The following is a 23,755-nucleotide window of genomic DNA, read 5'->3' as shown; positions in this document are numbered from 1 at the left end:
AACTGGAGGATATGTGGGCTGAATCATGAATATGTTCTACCCATGGTGCCAAAGTGCTGGTGAAACAATCCCGAGTACCTTTACAGGTCGCAATCCAGTCCTCAGCCTTAATCTCATTTACCCCACATACCCAGTCTTCCTGACCAGGAACTTGTGCTCACTTCCAATAGATTGGTAGCAACTGTTTGGCTGCATTTAACAGGTGGGGCAGCATGATCTTCTTATACTGACTAACTGGTAGAGGAGAGATCTGCAGGAGAAATGGATTGGGGAGTAGGGAACATCAAGGCCCACAATTTATTTAATCTGAGCTCTAACATCTGACCAAAAGGGAACAATCATAGGGCACTCCCACCACAGATGTATGAGTGGCCGTAGCCTTAACAACCTTTCCAGCATAACCCAGAGGTAGAGGGATATAATCTGGCCAGGTCATCAGGTACACGATAACGGGGCAGAATCTTATAGTTAGTCTCCTGCATTTTAGAGTCAATAGAGCTCAAGTGGTGAGCTGTTAAAGATGTGTCAACTGAGCAGTGATAAACTCGGACCCCAGACAAACCCAGTCAACATACTAGACAGTTGGGTAGAGATTCCATTAGGCAGGGGTATAGGTAGCATCTGCAGGTAAAAGAGTATGCTTAGGAGTACATTAAAATTTATTATGTTTACCCTCCCCAGCAATCTTAGTCCATACTGATAAGTTTTGATGTACTGCTGCCAATAACGAGGGGTAGTTAGCCTTGTATAGAGTATCAAATAGGTCTGTAAGTTGTATGCCTAAATACCTCAGGGAGGATTTGGTACATGTAAAGGGGAGTGAAGCCTGAAGGCTGCTCGCTAGAGCAGGGGGTATGTGGATGGGTAGAATTTCAGATTTTGGGAGGTTTATTTTAAAGTTTGAAAGTAACCCAAAATGTAAAAGTTCTCGCATCAGGACTGGCAATGAGATCAGGGGTCTGTGAGGTGGAAGCCTTTTGTCAGCATATGCTGAAAGTTTATGTCCCTTATTGCCCACCTTTTAATCCCTTTATATCTGGGTTAACTCACACCTTTTGCCACAAGGGTTCAAGAACCAATGCAAAAAGGAGAGGCGAGAGGGGGTACCCCGTCTCGTGCCATTCCTGATTGAGATCCTAGAGGAGAAGAGTCTGTTAACTTTAACCTGTGCACTAGTAGACCCTAGAAAAAAAGAAACAGAGAGAGAAAGAAAAGAAAAAGAAGAATAAAAAACTTGAAAAATCATCACAGATAATATATGCATCATAACTTGTCGGGATGAACCCGATCACATTTTATCTGCAGGTTAGGCTGAGGGAGCCACCTTAATAGGGAGGCATCCCTAAGCCCAAGCCCATATTCCCAAAAGGGATCTGTACCCATATGGGTGCAGCCTACGTGGGAAACGTGAACCAACATGGGAAGTATGGGAGGGGGCTCATCCTGCATACACCGCAGCAGACATCTGTCAAAGAGTAAATTGGCAGGGGGGGAAGCGAACACAATAATAATGAAAAAAGGGGGATACCAGGGGTATCCGGAAGATCCATCCCAACCAAATTCAATACACTAGTTCTAATGCCCAGGAAGGGAGGGCTCAAGCAGTGCCAGCACAGTGCTTAGGCTGGTGCAGGTCTTGGGAGACCAGACTCTGTCGTGAGCAATATCAGGAGCAATCTCATAAATTTTCTCTGGACATGGGGCATAGTGTGGGCCAGAGTCTTAGTGTAATTTGCAAATGTTAAGTGCAAAAAGAAAAAAGGAACACAAAGTAAAAGGTGCGGGGGAAACAACCCAGACATGTCCATCAGTCCCTTGGAACCGAGGGGCCCGGGGAAGAATCAGAAGAAGGATGCTAGCAAACCCTTTTACGGCTCCTTCGCTTAGCTGGCAGTCACGGTTGGGGAAGTTGGAGAGCTGGAAACTCTGACGATCCTCTCCAGTCTGGCAAATCCCCCGGGTCTAGCTCAAGAGTGGACATATAGTGGGGAAGGTCATCCTTGGTGCATAGCGTAGCTTGTCGACCATCTTTAGTCATCTGGTGGTAGAATGGAAAACCCCAGCTATATGTGAGGCCTGCCTCCTGGATGGCAGCCAGCAAAGCCAGACTGCCCTGCGCTGCATGAGGGTATGCCTGTATATGTCCTGGTAGAAATACAGGTGGACCGTCAAAGTAAGGTTTATTTCACATTTTCTGCATAATACAGTCTTTGAGAGTGAATTTGTACAATTTGCATATGACATCTCTGGGATTAGCCTGTGATGGAGGCCTGAGAGCCCTGTGGGGATGGTGTCAGGAAGCTCCAGGATTTCCCGAAACATGCCCACTAAGGTAGGTATGATGTCTCTCTGTGCTGTAGCATCAGGTAGGCCATGGATGCGGATATTAGCCCGCTGACTGCGGTTCTCAAAGTCATCTAGTTGACTCAATAGGGTCTCTATTTTCTGGTCTTGCACAATACATCCAGATTGAGGCCCAGAGATAGTGGGCAACGCCTCATCAAATCTTTGCTCCAACATCGCCAATCTTGTCCCTAGGTGTGTAGTGTTCTTAAGTTGTGCTATATCCTCTTTGAAAGCCTTTTCAATTCTGTTAGTAAACTTTTACATGTTATCTCGGGTAGGGAGTGACCAGATATGTCTCTTAATATCCCTGTAGTCCAGGAGGTCTGCAATATCAGAGTCTCTGTCCTGTGAAGCGATGCAACCAGTAGAGGCAGGAGGGGCAGAGTCGCTTGCCGATCTCGGGAAGGGTATCGGGGATGCAGCTATCTCTGCAAGTCGGGCCACGTGCTGGTTTTAGTAGCAGTTGTCATCTTGGATGTCCCATTCCCCTTCCTTGGGGAAGAACTTCTCCAGGTGCCCTTGCTGGGTACGGTTCCTCCTCAGAGGTTGGGATGAGGTCCACCGCTTCTGGGACATGGTTAGAGCCCCCTGGGAGTGAAATCTCCCCTGTATGATGGATGTAATGTAGCGGTGGATGCAGAGCTGAAGTGAAACACGTCCTCACACTTCCATAGCCAAGACACGCCCCTGCTGCTTCACCTTTAACAGTTCTCTTGTACTGTATAGTACGCTGGTATTGAGAGTTATAATGCACATCCCTTCACTGTATAGTATTGTCCTCTGAATTAATGAAATAATGTAGTATATGATATTGTGTAGTAGTTTAAGTTAACAGTATTTTACAATATTTTTTTTTTAATTCATTATTTTTTCCCCTAGAAGCCTTCAAAGCATTGCGCCTGATATCAGTGGACTGGGGGTGCAATGTCAGGCTCCTGCAGGCATATTCTGCTGTTTTATGCTCTGTGTGGGCTTTCTGCTGAAAGCTGGAGGAAGTGTCCATGGACTACAAGGGATCATCAGATAAAAAGTATAAAGCCCCATACACACTATCAGATTTTCTGCTGAGTTTTTCCTTCAGATTTACCAAAACCATATAATATGAGGTCAAACATTAGGAGTTTCAATGTGTATGCAATCAAGCAGGCCCTTCTACTACATGGTTTTGGTAAATCTGATGACAAAAATCAGCAGACAATCTGATAGTGTGTATGGGGCTTAAGAAATTACTCCCAAAATACCTTTTTCATATTAAAACTTTTTTCACAGTTTAGGCTTTGCGCAATGCCTAGTCAGGGCTATCAGTGGACTAGAAATCACACTGGCCTGTCACTACCAGCGATGTCACTGCTATCCCAAAGAGAACTTCAGACAGGCTGTATGTCAGCACAGCTTCCTGTAGCACCACCACTTAAACATGAACAGAGGTGTGACAATGCCACATCTGTATTGAAAGTAGTGTGCGAACATTCTCGCCCTTATCAGAATGAAATAATATGGCCTGAATAGTGATTGGTAGGAACAACATTTAACACTTTTTTCAGGCTTTGAGCTTACATATGCTTTTTGTTTTAACAATAACTCTTTATTGGATTTCAAAAAATAAAGGCTTGAGATTTGAACCATGTATGGTCAGGCTAATTGGAGCCAAGGTGATCGATCTATCAACTTGGGTAGGACCAGCCTGCCAGATTTTACATGTGCTTATCATTAGCGAATAGCAATAATGACTGTGTTCTCCTAGCAGGGACTGCTTCCCCGCCGGGAGAACACAATGGCTCAGCGGGAGGGATTCCCCTGTCAACACTGACAGTGCTTGCTGGAAATAAAATGTGCTCCATCTATGGACAGCCATAATGGAAAATTATATAAAATGTACAAAGAATATCCACAATCATAGAAATAACTCACAAAAAACATGACATGTCAATGAACATCAGAATAACGCTGTCATTCTGAAACTTTACATAGCTGAGAGCAAACATGTATAACAGAAGTAAACCAAAAACTACAAGAAATTACTTAGCTTCACTATTCCAGAGAAAACTGTATATGTTCATCTCATGTTTCAGGGTGTGTTACAGTTGTGCTCATAAGTTTACATACCCTAGCAGAATTTAAGATTTCTTGGCCATTTTTCAGAGAATATGAATGACAACACATAAACTTTTCTTTCACTCATGGTTAGTGTCTGACTGAAGCCATTTATTATCAATCGCTAATATTTCCTATTAGGATATAAATCACCCCACAATGAAAAAAAGGTGCTCAATATGACTTAAAAATCAAAAGTAAAATCCATTAACTACATGCAAAATATGAAGTAACATGCATTGTCACCCATTAGTGTAAACATAAACCTATTGGCATATAACACTGAGTCTGCGTGATCCCAGCACTCGAAAAAGGGGAACAAAATTTAACACAGTAAAAAATTACATATAAAATAATGTATCAGTAGTATAAAGTCCATGTGAATTAAACTGGAAAAACACCACGTGTCCAAAGTGATTATCCAAATTCAGACCCTTTGTTGACGTGAAGCGAATTGAGGTGCACCACCACCAGACGGATAACAGTGGCCCCTTACCAGATGCCCCAGTAAGGAGCGCTTTATCATAAATTCAGGTCAGGAAATACGTCAGTCTTGAATCATCCGAGACAGGAAAAAATCTTTTGGAGCAGGACTCAAGTATGTTCCAATGGAAAAGCAAAAGGTCCACCATAGGAAGGAAGAATACTCCAAATAGTGTAAAATCATTTAATAAAAAATAAACATAAAAGGAAATGCACTTACAAAAGTAAAAGGACACAGGGCATATCATCATATGGACAAGCGTCGGCCGATCGCGAACTCCAATCGATATCCCATTTAGTAACAGTTCTGTTGAGGCATAAAAGCATGTCACGCCACCCAACGCGTTTCGTGAAAAGATCACGTCGTCCTGGGGTGTGGGTGACACGCCATGATGCCTCTGTTATATAGTAAAACCTGGCCCAAGCCACCTCCTCCATTGGACCGTTCTACTCCACTTCCGGGTTCATCCCAGAAGTGAGGCATGTAGGCCATGGGTCGCAACCCTTGGAAAAAATTATTTTCACCCACAAAATGGGGAATAAAAAATAAATGAGAAGAGAACGCCTACCATTACCCCTAACCGCAAGTGCGGGAACCCAAAAACAATGTCCTTGTCGGCTAATGGGATTGCCTCGTTCCGTACCCACGGAACAAAGCCAAGCCTCATTGTCACCGCCAATGGGAAATGGGGTCAAAGGATTAGAGCGGCGGAAGTGACGCATATCAAAGCAGTCACCTGTCCCTCTATAGTCAGCAACATCATGGTGACGCCCCTTTCAACGGCGTGATGACGCGCCGTGCGTGCCAGACGAACACAGCGCGTCACCGCCCAACACGGAAGCGTACGCGCTCCACCTTAACCAGGCCTCGTTTGGAATACACAAGTGGAGCGACAGAAGAAACATGCGCTCCACTTAGACCAAGCCACTTATCAAATAGGAAATAAGAGGCATCGAAGATCGTAAATAGCTCCTCCCCTGAAAACCGACAAAACGATCGGCAACCCGGCCTATGTAAATATGTTCCCAAATCATAAAGGGACAGGGCCACGGGTGCCAAACTCAAAAACTTGTACTCAGATGACCCAAGAAAAAAGGTACAAGAAAAGAGAGGGGGGAGGAGGGGACTTGTCCCGGTGGTGATATTGATATAAACAGGTTGCAAATAATCCCAAGCATCAATTAAAAGAAAAGGATAAATAAAACATGAATCAACATTGTGTAACAAATGCCTAGCTCGCTATGTGGTTATACCCATCTGATTCTAATACACATATTGTAGACTGAGTGCAAGATTCAAATCCGGAAAACCACCCCTAACTACATAGTGGGTGGAACGTCGGTAAGTCTGGCACACATGCCGCAATACCCATCATACTCCCTAGACAATCCGCTCCCAGAGTTTAATTAGGGGCTATCTAATCCATACTTGTACACAAATTTCTTCATATAGAGATCCCAAAGAAATTAATGATGAAAACATTTTTTTGGAAAAATTTGGAAAAGGTTAAAAATTGCATAATAAAAGGGTTGAGTCCACAAAAAGCCAATCACTACGTCACCCAATTGGGTGTTAATAGTAAACACATTCACATCTGTGTCAGCGTCCATACCACAAAGTGGCATGAACAACCCATTAGGCATTATTGATAAATGCATTCACATCTGTGTCTGTGTTCATACCAAAAGGGGTATACGTTTTTAGCTTGTGGATCCAAGACATTTCCAACCGTGAGATCTCTCTAACCAAAGCTCCACCCCTCCAGTGCGGTTTGTACTTATCAATCCCCATGTATAGAGTATTAGACGGATCCCTGCCGTGTTTCTCGTCATAGTGTCTAGATAGGGGGTGCTTGTCAAAGCCCCGTTTGATATTAGCGATATGCTCATTCAGCCTGACATTTAGGGCCCTCTTGGTTCTCCCCACGTACTGAAGCCCACAAGGACATTGAATGAGATAAACAACCGCTTCCGAAGAGCAGGTAATGAACGGCTCTACTGTATATCTCCTCTGGGTACTGGTGGAGACAAAATTGAGGATCTTGGAGTTTTTATTCACGTTGCAAGAGCACACTTGACAGTTCTTACACCTGTAGAACCCTTTAAGGTTCTGAAAAAAACATCTATCTTTTTCGGGGGGATTTTGTACACTGGGGGCGACCTTACTGCCTAGTGTAGAGGCTCCTTTAAAGATCACCCTAGGGACTTCGGGTAGAATAGTTCCTAGAGTCTGGTCACTGGTCAGTGACCAGACTCTAGGAACTATTCTACCCGAAGTCCCTAGGGTGATCCACAGGACCCGGCGCATCACGGATCACGGTAAACGGCCGCTCATAGCGGCCGTTTACCACGTGATCGCTCCGTCAAATGACGGAGTGATCACTTGTAAACCAACCGGCGTCATGTTATGACGCCGGTTCCTCCCTCCCCCTCTCTGTACCGATCGGAACAGCGGAGGGGGAAGAGATCGGTGTCAGCAGCGATGTGGGCTGCATCTGCAGTGCCCACATCGCTGCTCACCGAAAATTAACCCCTCAATTCCCTGCCAATACTCTGCAATACCCTGCCATTACTCTGCATTACTCTGCAATACCCTGCATTACTCTGCAATACTCTGCATTACTCTGCAATACTCTGCATTACTCTGCATTGCACTGCAATACTCTGCATTACTCTGCATTACTCTGCAATACCCTGCAACACTCTGCAACACTCTGCAATACCCTGCAACACTCTGCAATACCCTGCAACGCTCTGCAATGCTCTGCAACACCCGCCAATACCCTGCAACACTCTGCAATGCTCTGCAACACCCGCCAATACCCTGCAACACTCTGCAATGCTCTGCAACACCCACCAATACCCTGCAACACTCTGCAATGCTCTGCAACACCCGCCAATACCCTGCAACACTCTGCAATGCTCTGCAACACCTGCCAATACCCTGCAATGCTCTGCAATGCTCTGCAACACCCACCAATACCCTGCAACACTCTGCAATGCTCTGCAACACTCTGCAATGCTCTGCAACACCCACCAATACCCCGCAACACTCTGCAATGCTCTGCAACACCCGCCAATACCCTGCAACACTCTGCCATGCTCTGCAACACCCGCCAATACCCTGCAATGCTCTGCAACGCAATACTCTGCAACGCCATACTCTGAGATACCCAGCCATACTCTGAGATACCCAGCCATACCCAGCCATAGTCGGTGATACCTTGCAATACCCAGCCATAGACACCCCCCCCCTCCCGCCGCCCTCCGGTGCTTCTACCGACTCGCCAATACGATCAAATCCAGAATCTTTTTTTTTTTTTTTCAGGCTTCCCAGCTTACAAGTGAGATGCAGGGTCTTATTGACCCCATATCTCACTGTAAAGAGGACCTGTCATGCCATATTCCTATTACAAGGGATGTTTACATTCCTTGTAATAGGAATAAAAGTGATCAAAACATTTTTTGGGGGGGAAAAAATGTCAAACTAAAATAAATAAAGTAAATAAAGTTTTTTAAAGCGCCCCTGTCCCCATGTGCTCGCATGCAGAAGCGAACGCATACGTAAGTCCCGCCCACATATGAAAACGGTGTTCAAACCACACATGTGAGGTATCGCTGCGAACGTTAGAGCGAGAGCAATAATTCTAGCCCTAGACCTCCTCTGTAACTCAAAACATGTAACCAGTAAAAAAAAATTAAATCATCGCCTATGGGAATTTTTAAGTAGCGATGTTTGGCGCCATTCCACGAGCCTGTGCAATTTTGAAGAGTGACATGTTAGGTATCTATTTACTCGGTGTAACTTCATCTTTCACATTATGCAAAAATTGGGCTAACTTTACTGTGTGTTTTTTTTTAAGCACAAAACAGTTTTTTTTCCAAAAAAAGCATTCGAAAAATTGCTGCGCAAATACCGTGCGAGATAAAAAGTTGCAACGGCCACCATTGTATTCTCCAGGGTGTTTGCTAAAAAACATATATAATGTTTTGGGATTCTATGTAATTTTTTAGCAAATAAATGATGATTTTTACATGTAGGAGAGAAATGTCAGAATTGTCCTGGGTGCTCCAGAACGCCTGATGGCGCTCCCTGCATGTTGGGCCTCTGTATGTGGCCACACTGTGTAAAAGTCTCACACATGTGGTGTCACCGTACTCAGGAGTAATAGCAGAATGTGTTTTGGGGTGTAATTTGTGGTATGCATATGCTGTGTGAGAAATAAATTGATAATATGACAATTTTGTGAAAAAAAAAAAAGCTAAAAAAATCTTGTTTTTGCAAAGAATTGTGGGAAAAAATGACAACTTTAAAAAACTCATGCCTCTTACTAAATACCTTTGAATGTCTTCTTTCCAAAAAGGGGTCATTTGGGGGGTATTTGTACTTTTCTAGCATGTTAAGGTCTCAAGAATTGAAATAGGCCGTCAGTACTTCAGGTGTGATCAATTTTCAGATATTGGCACCATAGCTTGTGGACTCTATAACTTTCACAAAGACCAAATAATATCCACAAATTTGTACTTATTTTTTACCAAAGATATGTGGTAGTATACATTTTGGCCAAAATTTATGAAGAAAAAATTACTAATCTGCTAAATTTTATAACAGAAACAAAGAAAAATTAATTTATTTACAGAATTTTCTGTATTTTTTCTTTTATAGCACAAAAAATAAAAAAACGAGCGGTGATTAAATACCACCAAAAGAAAGCTCATTTTGTGTGAAAAAAAGGACAAAAATTTCATATAGGTCCAGTGTTGCATGACTGAGTAATTGTCATTCAAAATGTGAGAGCACCGAAAGCTGAAAATTGGTCTGGTTATTAAGGGTGTTTAAGTGCCCGGTGGTCAAGTGGTTAAACTGTAATCAAGAAGTGGAAAATGAGGGGCTCTGTTGAAACCAAACCACAGTGAAATACAGGACTCTCTGAAAACATGTGTGGCTGTTTCACGTTAAACACGGAGGTGGATCACTGATGTTTTGGGGATGTGTGAGCTACAAAGGCACAGGAAATTTGGTCAAAATTGATGAATGCAGTATGTTATCAAAAAACACTGGAGGGAAATTTGCATTTATCAGCCATGGGACTTACTTGGACATTCCAACATGACAATGATCCAAAACACAAGGCCAAGTCGACCTGTTATTGGCTACAGCAGAATAAAGTGAAGGTTCTGGAGTGGCCATCTCAGTCTCCTGACCTCAATATCATGGAGCCACTCTGGGGAGATCTCAAACATGCAGTTCATGCAAGACAGCCCAAGAATACACAGGAACTGGAGGCTTTTTGCCAAGAGGAATGGGCAGCTTTACCATCTGAGAAGATAAAGAGCCTCATCCACAAATATCACAAAAGACTTCAAGCTGTCATTGATTTCATCGGGGTCAATTGGGTAGTTTCTGTTGTGCTTATGATTTAAAAAGAGTAAACACAGTTGATTGATAATAAATGGCTTCAGCCAAACACTAACCACAAGTGAAAAAAGTTTTTATGTTATCATTCATATTCTCTGAAAAATGGCCAAGAAATCATAAATTATGCTAGGGTATGTAAACTTATGAACATAGCTGTATATTTAGGGTAGGTTCCGAAGTTTAAATGAAGTCAACCAGGATTCCCACTCTATCCTGAAATGCTCACCTCTGTCACCTGTAATAGCAAAAAAGTATTCATGGGAGCACTATAGGTGCACTTTGTCTATAACCTCCAATATATTACAGTAAGTGCAATATCCCCTTTCCACTTGTTTGAAATTGTGAGTAAGACTGCAATTAAAATATACATGACTACTATGCGGAATTGTTTAGGGAAGAATACTCACTTCCAAAAACTGACAACTGATTTACAGTACCACAGTATATGGAGCAGGTTGCCCTTTTGACCACAATTCCACAAACAGTCAGGAGAGGTATGGGAAAACATAAATGATAACCTATAGGGCATAGGATACTATCTATATTCAATGTTAAAGGCATTTTTCTAATCAGACTCACAGTGTGTTACTTTATAAATGTATTTAAAAGCCTGGCTCTATTCCTGTTCTGTAAATGGATAGCCCAATTCCTCTTTCCTTTTTAACAGAGGGGAGGATTCCACCATTTGATCCTGAAGTTGTAGTTCGTCGAACTCCTTATCATAAAAGTCCCAGAGTGGTTTTATCTATGTGTATTTAGCCCCCCCCCCCCAACCATTTGAAATAGTTCATTAGCCTCTCTATTTCAGACATCAGCAAAAATGTCCATATGGGTAGACTACCCTCTAATTAACCAAGATCTAAAGTGAAAGTAAACCATGGATGTTTATAAAAGCAAAGGCCTGCAAGACACCTTGCAAAGAAGCCCACCAGCACTGGGAGATGGTTGATGTTCCCCCTGTCTTTCTTCTGGATTCATGTGCTCCAGCTATGTGATTGGCCGGAGCTGTGATGACTTCACTCCTGGGCTTGCGCGCTGGACCCCCGTTGGTTTCCGGCAAAAATCTATGAAGGTCCAGCAAGGTATAACGGACCTTCAGAGTGCATGCACCAGTGACGTAACTACAGTAGCTGCATTCAGGGTGACTATCTCCTAAACCAGGGGTCTCAAACTGGTGGCCTCCAGCTGTTACAGAATTACAATTCCCATGAGGCATGACTCCCATAGGCATGATGGAACTTATTATAGGGTTACCTCAAGGTAAAAATGACATACACTTTTAATCTAGACCAGTATGCACATAACCATTAGGAATGATTCTTTTTTTATAGTGGAAATGAACCGCTAAAAAATACATATAGATTGTGCAGTATCTCACAAAAGTGAGAACACTCCTCACGTTTTTGTAAATATTTTATTATATCTTTTCATGTGACAACACTGAAGAAATGACACTTTGCTACAATGTAAAGTAGTGAGTGTACAGCTTGTATAATAGTGTAAATGTGATGTTCCCTCAAAATATCTCAACACGCAGCCATTAATATTGAAACTGCTGGCAACAAAAGTGAGTATGCAGGGCAGTATTCCAACATGATAATGACCACAAATACACCTCCAAGACAACCACTGAGTTGCTAAAGAAGTTAAGGGGAAAGGTGATGGACTGGCCAAGCATGTCTCTAGACCTAAACCCTATTGAGCATCTGTGAGGCATGATCACATGGAAGGTGGTAGAGCACAGGGTCTCTAACATCCACCAGCTCCATGATGTTGTCATGGAGGAGTGAAAGAGGACTCCAGTGGCAACCTGTGAAGCTCTGGTGAACTCCATGCCCAAGAGGGATAAGGCAGTGCTGGAAAACAATGGTGGCCACACAAAATACTGACACTTTGGGCCATATTTGGACATATTCACTTAGGGGTGTGCTCACTTTTGTTCCCAGCAGTTTAGACATCAATGGCTGTGTGTTGAGTTCTTTGGAGGGGACAGACAGCAAATTTACACTGTTATACAAGCTGTACACTCACTAATTTATATTGTAGCAAAGCGTCATTTCTTCAGTGTTGTCACATGAAGAGATATAATAAAATAATTTCAAAAATGTGAGGGGTGTACTCACATTTGTGAGATACTGTACATATTTTGTAGAGTGATACAAAATACATTGTTGATATTAAGTTGAGTTACAGACTTGGTACAGATGCTAGTGTTAAAAGCATTGCATTTTTTCCATTTAGTATGTGATGTGTAAGCTGGGTTTCTAGCTTGATTTTTTTCAAAGGAAATGAAAAGAGTTCATGTAATTTTATCTTGTGTCTGCCAACCCTTTGTAAGCTGGACAAACAGGATTGTATGATTAGACACAAAACCATATATACTGTAAAAGTTTTGCAGGAGCATAGTTTTCACTATTTTGTTAGTGCACTGATGTAGGTCACGTCTTCTCAGTGCTACTAAGTGCCATCATCATTTACAGTCACAGAGCATTTGAGACTGCTTTCACTGTATCTGCGTGATTAATCATAGTCACTACTATCCATTATCTCTATCATCAATTAATTCTTTCTACTTGTTCGGTGAGTTAAAATCACTAAAATAAGACATCATGTTGTCTTTACATACTACGTGCATGCAAGCCATTAGCAATTAGAGTGAAGGTCAGATAATAGGAAAAGAAAATGTAGGTGAGACTGCAAGTTCTTAAGTTACTAAAGATCTTTTTTTTTTTTGTTTTTTTTTGATTAACTGGGGCCACTAGACACAGTTTACTCATTAAATAAAATTACAGACACATTCAAAAAAATGTCTTTATTAAAAAATCTCCAAATAATGTCCCACAATCAGGAATGAGCTTCGAGTTCGAGTCGAACTTATGTTCGACTCGAACATTGCCTGTTCGCCTGTTCAGCGAACAGTGAACAATTTGGGCTGTTCGCGGCAAATTCGAAAAGCCGGAACACCCTGTACAAGATTATGGGAGAAATGTAAAGTGTTCATTTTTTTTTTTTTAATTAGCACTTTAGATTGTGAACGTTTGAGTCCCATAGACTTTAATAGGGTTTTAAAGTTCACAGGAAGTTTAGGTCTGTTCGCAGGTTCTGGTGCGAACCGAACAGGGGGATGTTTGGCTCATCCTTAGCCACAATGTAGATACAATATCAATAAGATTGTGCAGTGATGTAGAATCATTGTCAATCACGCTGAACAATTCCTGACAACCCACCAACACAAACCATGCCAACAATTCTTGTTAAATCTTTTTATTGAATTTCAAGGAAAAAAAGGGAAGTTTACAGATCATAACGAGCATCATATCATGAGTATCGTAAATTAACAATATAGTTATAATCAGGTATTGATCACATAGATTAGGTATGTTATAAGTGAAAGTATAAGTAACATAGAGATAGTATACTATAATATTATAAGTACTGAACTAAATTAGGAACGAACTATATGAGAGAATTAATTAAATATGCCTCCAGACCACCTGTCCACCCCAAATGGGTTCAAGCTGTGAACACAGGTGGGGGCAGATATAATTAAAAAGTAAAACTCTTTTCCTGGTTAACTTTAGCTCAGCACAACCAGTATTTAAAGAAAGTTTTGAAGAATAGACCCTCTAAAAGAGAGATCGATTCTCTATGTTGATGAGAAATAAACCAACTTTTGAAAGATAAAACATAAATAAAAAGAAAAAAAGAAAAAAAGAATAGGAGGGATAGAAAAGGAGGAAAAGAGAGAAGAAAAGGGATGAGATGAAAACTCTCGAGGTAGTGACCTGGTACATGACATAAATCAATAGCACAACAGCGATACACAAGGATTTTATTGTGGGAACAGCAATGACTGGTCAAAATCAGAAGGAAAGAAATGTTTAACCTATGGTTGCCAAATCATGTGAAATTTACTAATATTATTGTTTTCAATAGCTGTCATTTTATCGAAAATGAGAGCTTTGTTCAGTCTGTGTTTGGCTTCCGGCACAATAAAATTTTTGGTTTTCCATGCCTTAGCTATGGTTTGTTTAGCTGCCGTATTAATATAAACAAGTACCGTAGTTTGAATTGTGTCCGTGTGAGTGAATCTGGTTTGAGATTTAAAAGTGCAATAGCTGGTTCTGGGGCAATATAGATATCTAAAGCTTTAGAGGCCATTGCAAAGATGTTATTCCAAAATTCTTGCACCACCGGACAATCCCACCATATATGAAAATGAATACCAGGAGAGGAGCAACCTCTAAAACAATGATTAGGGTAAGATGGAGAACATTTTTCAATCCTTGCTGGTGCTAGGTACCATCGTGCCAGAACATTAAAGTTAGTTTCCAAAGCATAACAGTTGGGAGATGATGATTTAGTAGCTAATCAAATGTTGGAACAGTCATTGTTGTTAAATATTCGACCCAAATCCTGTGCCCATTTAACAGAATATGATGGAAGTACCTCATTGGGGGTAGTAATAAGGGTTTGGTACACATATGAAATTAAACCTTTAACATGTGGGTCACTTATACAAATATGTTCAAATTTAGACATCTGACTAAGTGCTAAACCTGACCCAATAAGAGGCATATAGAAATTTTTAATTTGTAGATATCGAAATATCTCATTGTTTGAGAGCCCGTAGTTCGTACATAGCATAGGGAATGTTTGAAAGGTATTTGAGGATAATAGCTTATAACATCTAGTCAGATTAGTAGAAGACCATGCTGAAAAAGATTTCGGAAATGTCCATGCAGGATAAAAAGCTGGATTCCCTAAAAAGGAAAGAAGTGGATTATGTACTGATTGTAAATTTACATGAACTACCAAATCTATCCCAGATAACCAATGAATGTTTTGTGATAGGATTAGTCAGATGCGATCTGTCCTTTGGCTGAATCCATAGTAGATAGGCCACTGATATGGGGTCACAATCAATGGCTTCAATAGATACCCATAAAGGTATGTCTTCTGTTGAATGATATTTAGGGATTATCGATAGTTGAGCTGCAAAGTAGTAAGAAGTGAAGTTAGGTAGCCCCAAGCCTGCACTGGTTTTACTAAGATATAAAGTGGATTTAGGTATACAGGGTTTAATATTCTTCCAAATAAAAGACATAATTCTACGCTGTGTGAGTCGTAAAAAATATGTAGGTATGGAAATGGGAAGTACCCTATATAAATATAAAAACTTAGGCAGTATTGACATTTTTATTGAGTTAATCCGACCCATCCATGATAGTGGTAGTGCGGACCATTGCTTTAATAAGCCTGTAACTTGCTTCTGCAGGGGTAAATAATTAGCTGCAAAAAGATAAGAAAGTGAGGATGTAAGGTGTACACCTAAATATGGTAATTGGCAATCAACCCAATTCAAAGGTAGAGAGGCTTGAGCCTGTAATAGGTCAGAGTGTTTTATAGAAATATTCAATGCATTTGATTTGATGGGGTTTACAAAGAGAAAATATGTGAAAATGTATCCAATATTCGCAGAAGAATTGGGGCAGAAATGTGGGGATGAGATAGATAAATAAGTATGTCATCCGCATAAAGACACAGTTTATGGTGATGCCCACCTAGTTCAATACCTTTGATATCTGGGTTAGATCTAATTAATTGTGCCAAAGGTTCCATAAGTAGGGCAAAAAGTAGTGGGGATGACAATCAAAGAAAAACACAGTGCTACAAAGAGCTAGGAGGGTGCTGCTCACCCCAAGTAGATACAGATAAAACCAGTTCCCCCACAAACGGGGTTTTTAGGCAGCAAGAGACAGTAATAGAAGCCAATAGAAGTAGTATAAAAGGTATTTTAATATTATTTGGTAAAAACAAACATGAGCTTCACCTGAACATTTGTATAACAGACAAAATCATGTGTATAAGGTACATATAATGTCACATGGAAGTATATTAACAGACACAGCTATATGTTACACTGTATGGGTTAGTAGCAGTGAAAACATGAATCTAGCTATATGTTACACTGTATAGGTTAATAACAGTGAAAGCATGAATCTGACGTGTTTCAACCCCAAAAGGGGTCTTCTTCAGAGATGATAGTCTGTTAAAAGAAAGACAAGGTTACACTGAATAAATAAATCCGGTGTTATGCATGTTGGGGATACCCAATATTGATTTAATATGGTTTACCCGATGATGTACTTCCAGGTAGGTAGGGTGGATTATAGTACTTCGGATGGAATTCCCCCAGAGGGCAATGTCCCAATTTCCTTTACGCAACTGGAGTGGTACCTGGTCCATATGTGTCGCCGGACCGTCAGGAGGAAGAGGAGACAGCATCACAAGCCCACTGACGTGACTCGCGGGAGGTCACACAAATGCCTTGCCCCCCAGAAAAAAGAAGAATCCGGGGGGTAGGTGCGAGTAAGGGTACCGCGATAATACGGTGGGTAACACCTGCAGCAAAATCCCAACAACAGGCAAAAAATTAAAAACAAGGATTATTTAATATTGGAAACATGGGGTGCATACGTGGTATGAGGTTAATACTATCATAACCTCATTATGTATACCTAGAATTATATATATGTATATATGTGCACCCCCAATTATCCAAATATCCATGTAGGGTGCTTTCTAAAAAAGAAAGGAAGGAGAAAAAAAGGGGACCATGCCTGGAAGTATCTAAAGTGCCTAGGAAAAAGGGGAGAGGGGGAAGGGAAAGGCAAAAATGAGTGAATGTGTTGATGAGTGCTGCTGTGTAAGCCATAACAACAAGGAAGGAGGGGGATGGGGAAAAAGAAAAAGAAAAAGGAGTGATGAACAGTGGACTGGTGGAAACAGTGAAAGTGTAGGCACTCAAACAGAAGAAGAAAAGAAAAGAAGAGAACGAGGAGAAAAAAAAAAAAAAAAAAATGCGCTAGAAGATGGTGAAAAAAGTAACGAAAATATAAAACGTGCAACAAGAAAAACCACATGTGAAAATATACAAGACAAAAATGCCTTGAAGTAGGTGACGGCAATAGGAGACATAACCAATAGAAATATCAAGTGCATAGACGCATGTACATGCGTGAAAAAATATATGTGTGTAATGATAGTGTGAAAAAGTACCAAGCAGATATATTAGCCTCATTAGAACAGCCAGACCAGTAGTGAGGTTATTACCTGGGTTATAAGACCTGGTGGAAGACTATTCCAGAAGGTAATGAGGAAGGGACGGCTACTTAAGCGTTAGTCCACAAGGGGTAACTGGCGCAGTCCCTGACTCATATTTTCTAAAGTCCGATCTATAAGTTAGTTAGATCAGTCCTCATACCAAACAACTAATAAAGAAACTTATTTTGGTGCAATATATCACCAAAATGCAGGTCAAATGCAAAGGAAAAATCATGCTCACCAAACAACAGGTGCAGGTTTCTTTCCCCCTGGGTAAATGTGCACTTCCTGTGAAGGAAGGTTTGTATTTAAAGCCTGAAAATTGGCTGCAGGTGCATACACCCACCAATCAACCGGTATAACCCGGACGCATTGGCCGCCTAAACAGGATCAGCCTCGTGTGGCCGCCCCGGCGTCCTGGAAGGCCGGAAAACGGCCCTGAAATAACGTCACTTCCGTCGCAATCGCGTGGCGTCACAGTGTCACGGACGTCCGCTAAAACGAGCGGACGCGCGTGAGGTATGCGTCACGCACGTTCGCTAAAACGAGCAGACGTGCGTGAGATGTGCGCCCGGAAGTGTCCGAGGATGCCGCCGGCAAGGGACTATGTGTCCCCCATCCCTGGGCGGGACCATCCGCCCCTTCAGCAGGGGGGGGGGAACCAACGGAGAGGTTTGTCCGTAATAACCAGACAGAAACCACTCCTACCCTTGCCGGGGAGTCAGGGCAGGGGGCAGACACAGTTCTATCCTCCTCACCTCTGGACTGTGATTGGGCGAAGGACCATTTTAGATTGCGAGGAAAGAGAGACATATGCTCAATGAAAGGAAAAATTATATTATAAAAATTAGGCGATGTCTAATGCCCAGACTAGCCAGATCCCTCCCGAATGCCCACCGGGGATCTTCAGGGCTAATAAAGGGATGGGGAGTGTGAGAGTGAGGAACATAGGGGAGGGGGGGTTTGGGGGTGGGGGAGTGGGAGAGAAAAAAAAAAAAAAAAACAGAGACAGGGCGGCCACACGAGGCTGATCCTGTTTAGGCGGTATTAGTTGTTTGGTATGAGGACTGATCTAACTAACTTATAGATCGGACTTTAGAAAATATGAGTCAGGGACTGCGCCAGTTACCCCTTGTGGACTAACGCTTAAGTAGCCGTCCCTTCCTCATTACCTTCTGGAATAGTCTTCCACCAGGTCTTATAACCCAGGTAATAACCTCACTACTGGTCTGGCTGTTCTAATGAGGCTAATATATCTGCTTGGTACTTTTTCACACTATCATTACACACATATATTTTTTCACGCATGTACATGCGTCTATGCACTTGATATTTCTATTGGTTATGTCTCCTATTGCCGTCACCTACTTCAAGGCATTTTTGTCTTGTATATTTTCACATGTGGTTTTTCTTGTTGCACGTTTTATATTTTCGTTACTTTTTTCACCATCTTCTAGCGCATTTTTTTTTTTTTTTTCTCTCCTCGTTCTCTTCTTTTCTTTTCTTCTTCTGTTTGAGTGCCTAGACTTTCACTGTTTCCACCAGTCCACTGTTCATCACTCATTTTTCTTTTTCTTTTTCCCCATCCCCCTCCTTCCTTGTTGTTATGGCTTACACAGCAGCACTCATCAACACATTCACTCATTTTTGCCTTTCCCTTCCCCCTCTCCCCTTTTTCCTAGGCACTTTAGATACTTCCAGGCATGGTCCCCTTTTTTTCTCCTTCCTTTCTTTTTTAGAAAGCACCCTACATGGATATTTGGATAATTGGGGGTGCACATGTATACATATATATAATTCTAGGTATACATAATGAGGTTATGATAGTATTAACCTCATACCACGTATGCACCCCATGTTTCCAATATTAAATAATCCTTGTTTTTAATTTTTTGCCTGTTGTTGGGATTTTGCTGCAGGTGTTACCCACCGTATTATCGCGGTACCCTTACTCGCACCTACCCCCCGGATTCTTCTTTTTTCTGGGGGGCAAGGCATTTGTGTGACCTCCCGCGAGTCACGTCAGTGGGCTTGTGACGCTGTCTCCTCTTCCTCCTGACGGTCCGGCGACACATATGGACCAGGTACCACTCCAGTTGCGTAAAGGAAATTGGGACATTGCCCTCTGGGGGAATTCCATCCGAAGTACTATAATCCACCCTACCTACCCGGAAGTACATCATCGGGTAAACCATATTAAATCAATATTGGGTATCCCCAACATGCATAACACCGGATTTATTTATTCAGTGTAACCTTGTCTTTCTTTTAACAGACTATCATCTCTGAAGAAGACCCCTTTTGGGGTTGAAACACGTCAGATTCATGCTTTCACTGTTATTAACCTATACAGTGTAACATATAGCTAGATTCATGTTTTCACTGCTACTAACCCATACAGTGTAACATATAGCTGTGTCTGTTAATATACTTCCATGTGACATTATATGTACCTTATACACATGATTTTGTCTGTTATACAAATGTTCAGGTGAAGCTCATGTTTGTTTTTACCAAATAATATTAAAATACCTTTTATACTACTTCTATTGGCTTCTATTACTGTCTCTTGCTGCCTAAAAACCCCGTTTGTGAGGGAACTGGTTTTATCCAAAAGTAGTGGGGATAAGGGACAACCCTGTCTTGTGCCTCTTCTGATGTATATTATTGCTGATTTATAACCTACATATTTAATATATGCCCTGGGATTGTTATAGAGGGAAGAGATCCAAGTCAGGAAATGATTACCAAAACCCAATTTTTTGAGAGTAAATTGCATATAAGGCCAGGTGACTGAGTCAAAAGCCTTACTGATATCCAAAGATAGAAGGCAAGTTGGGATACGTCTGTTTTTAGTGGCTTGAATAAGTAATAGTGTTCTTCTAATATTGTCTCCTGCCTGTCTCTGGGTATAAAACCCATTTGGTCTTGATGAATTAGGTGACCTATAAAATTATTCAAAGGAGATGCAAGGACCTTAGCTAATATTTTAATGTCTAAGTTAAGGAGAGAAATGGGACGATAATTAGACCAGATAGTTAAATCTGATCGTGGTTTAGGTAACATAACTATAATAGAAGATAATGACTCAGGCTGAAATAAATGACCCGACAGAAGGGAGTTGAAGGCTCTGGTTAAGACTGGTTTTAAAATATGCTCAAAGTTTTTATAATACGATGCCGAGTAGCCATCGGGGCCAGGCCTTTTATGTAATTTTAGTCCCTTTATAGCAGTCTGAACCTCATTAATAGTAATAGGGCTTTCTAGACTCTCTCTTTGTTCAATATCAAGAGTAGGGAGATTAATATTAGAAAATAGCCTGTCCGCACTGGCCTGATTGAAATCAGTAGCAGGGGAGTAAATTTTAGCTAATTTGGAACGAAACACCTCTAAAATTCTGACTGGATTACTGGTATATGAATCAAGGGGTGTTTTCAATCTTATGGAGGATCTGATTTGATTTATTGATCTTAAACTTCTGGCCATAAGGGAGTCTGGTTTATTAGCATTGAGGTATTGTGTATGTTGGCGTTTACGGTGGAGTTTATCTGACGAATCCGTTAAAAATAGATCTAAATCTAAACGGGCTTTATCTAATTAAGCATTATTAATGGCATTTGGGGAAGATTGGAACGTATCATGACATGAAGTAAAGTTAGCTTCCAGCTTTGTAAACATGAGTTTACGTTCTTTTTTAAGCTTTGCAGCTAGTTGTATCAACTTACCCCAAACAACGGTTTTATGGGCTTCCCACAATGTAAAGTCAGAAGTGTCACCAGTATCATTAAATGAAAGATAGTCATTAATCTCTTTTTCTATCGTCTGTCGATGTAGAGGGTTAGCTAATGTAGAGTCGTTTATGCACCAGGTGGTATCATGTGATCTGGGTATTATAGAAGCAATAGTTGTGAATACGGCACAATGGTCGGACCATGAGGACGGGATAATATTAGATGATAGAATTTCAGGTAGCATACTAGAAGGGACCAGAATATGATCAATACGGGAGAAAGATTTATGTGGGTAGGAGTAATATGTAAAATGTCTACTAGTCGGATTGGTTTCACGTCATGTATCAACCAGATTATGTTTGGCAAGTAAATGTTGAAGATTAAGCTTATTAGAGCTAGTGATAGGGGCTGGGGGAGACTTATCTAGAAAAGGAAATACCATCGCATTCGAGTCACCACATAGGACTACAGTACCAAATTTATGTGTCTCAACCACTTGAAAAGGATGGGATAAAAAAGATTCTTTTTTTTTATTTGGAGCATAATATAAAACAATTGTAATAGCTATATCTGCTATATATCCAGTAAGGAGTAGATATCTACCTTCGGGATCATTTAGTTGTGTTAAGAGGGTGAATGGCATGGAACGATGAAATCCAATAAGAGTTCCACGTTTTTTAACCGTGGTAGAAAAAAAAATTGCGGGTATGAGGAGGAAAGAAATTTAGGGGCAGCTTTGTAAATAAAATGGGTTTCCTGCAAACAGATTATACTGTATTTGCCTTCTTGGCCGAGAAAGATCTCATTGCTTTTGTTCGTTTGTGTGGGATATTCAATCCTTGTACATTAAGAGATAAAATATTTATGGTGGCCATAAAAAGTCTAAGTAAACTAGCTCATAATAAGAACAATGACTTGAACTTAGAATACAGGTCACAATCTCGAGAGAAAAAAGAAGAGAAGAAAGAATAGAATAAAGAAGAGCATAGCTTGGAAGAATAAACCTAATATGAAAAAACTGTGAGTTAATGCAATAAGAAATCACTAGGGTATGAGAGCAACTCCTGGGAGTGAACAAAGGACTCACAGGGGCTCCACAGCCATCATCAGAGTCTCGCATAATAAAAGCAAGGGTCTGAGGATGGCGAAAGGGCAGCAAGTAGTTCCTAAAGTGACAAACCATGCCGGAGAACCACAGGAACTATACAAAAAGCATCTATACTATCATAATAATAACTGTATATATATTATCCAGAAAAAAAAGGGGGGGGGGGGTTGGAAGACTATCAAGACCATAACCTCAGGAAATTACCACATAAGTATCTTTGACTGATATGAGAGAAGGAGACAAAAAAAGGGGGGGGGGGGGGATTTAAGTAAATAAGCAGTAAAAAAAAAAAAAGTTTTATATAGAAGAGGGCCAGAAAAGAATTGTAAGCCAAAGGGCCATACAGTTGCAAAAATTAGTAACTTAAAAATTAAGTTGTTTCAGAAAAAGTGGAATCCTGCAGTTCTGAAAAAGTGGAAATGTATCAAAGAGGAGAAAAATATATATTTATTTTAAACTCAGTCCATAGAGTCTTCAGTATTAGGAGGCTGATGTTCAAATCGACCACGTTTATGCTGATTATGGCAAGAAGGAGTAGATGACTTAGAGCTGGTTGCAGTGTTTTGTTGAGGGGACCTGGAGGCTGATCCTCTGCGGAATTGGTCTTTAATTGTGGTTTGATCTGCAAGACCTAATTCGACCAAGGCTGACTGTAAGTCCTCTGAAGAGCGACATACATATCTGGTTTCCAGATGTGTGAATTTGAGGGAGAAAGGAAACCCCCAATGATAAGTGATCTGGTGCTGTTGAAGTATTTGTAGCTGTGGTTTAAGAGCTCGCCTTTTAGCCACTGTAATAGGAGATAAATCTGAGAAGAGTTGGTATACTTGTCCTTGGAACATTAGGGAACCCTTTTCTCTCGCTGCTGCCAACAATTGTTCTTTTGTACGAAAATAGTGCATCTTGGCAATTATGTCCCTGGGAGGGCCGTTAGGTTTACGTGGCGCTAACGTTCTATGCACTCTGTCCATTTCTAATCTCTCCACAGAGATACCAGGGTGCAATTCCTGAAATAAAGCGATCATAGTGGCATTCACATCCATGACAGTATCTGGAATTCCCCTGATCCTCAAGTTGGCCCTTCTGTCTCTATTCTCCTGGTCCTCTAAACGTGACTGAAATATGACATTCTCTTCTTTGAGACTAGTAAATTCAGAAATGTAGTTCTGAGTTTGACTTTCAATATCATCTACTCGTATCTCTAATTCAGCTGTTCTCTGACCCAGCTCTCTAATGTCTCTTGTCAGTTTGTCAGTAATATGATCTGATGTCTGTTTCAAAGCCTTCTGTAAAATATGCTCAAATTTTTTAAATATGACAGATTGAAACTCTGATTCTAATACCGAAGCACCACAATGAGAGTCAGAGTCCTCGGTATTTTCTGTGGTGTTTATATTGGATTTAGGAGGTTTAGCCAGCTGTGAAGAATGAGGCTGTAAGAATACTGCCACAGCCATCTTGGAAGAC

Source organism: Lithobates pipiens, unplaced genomic scaffold (genome assembly GCF_037356315.1).
Source record: "Lithobates pipiens isolate NorthernLeopardFrog02 unplaced genomic scaffold, aLitPip1_a1.2 Scaffold_3, whole genome shotgun sequence".
NCBI lineage: Eukaryota > Metazoa > Chordata > Amphibia > Anura > Ranidae > Lithobates > Lithobates pipiens.
Note: the sequence above shows the minus strand (reverse complement) of the source record.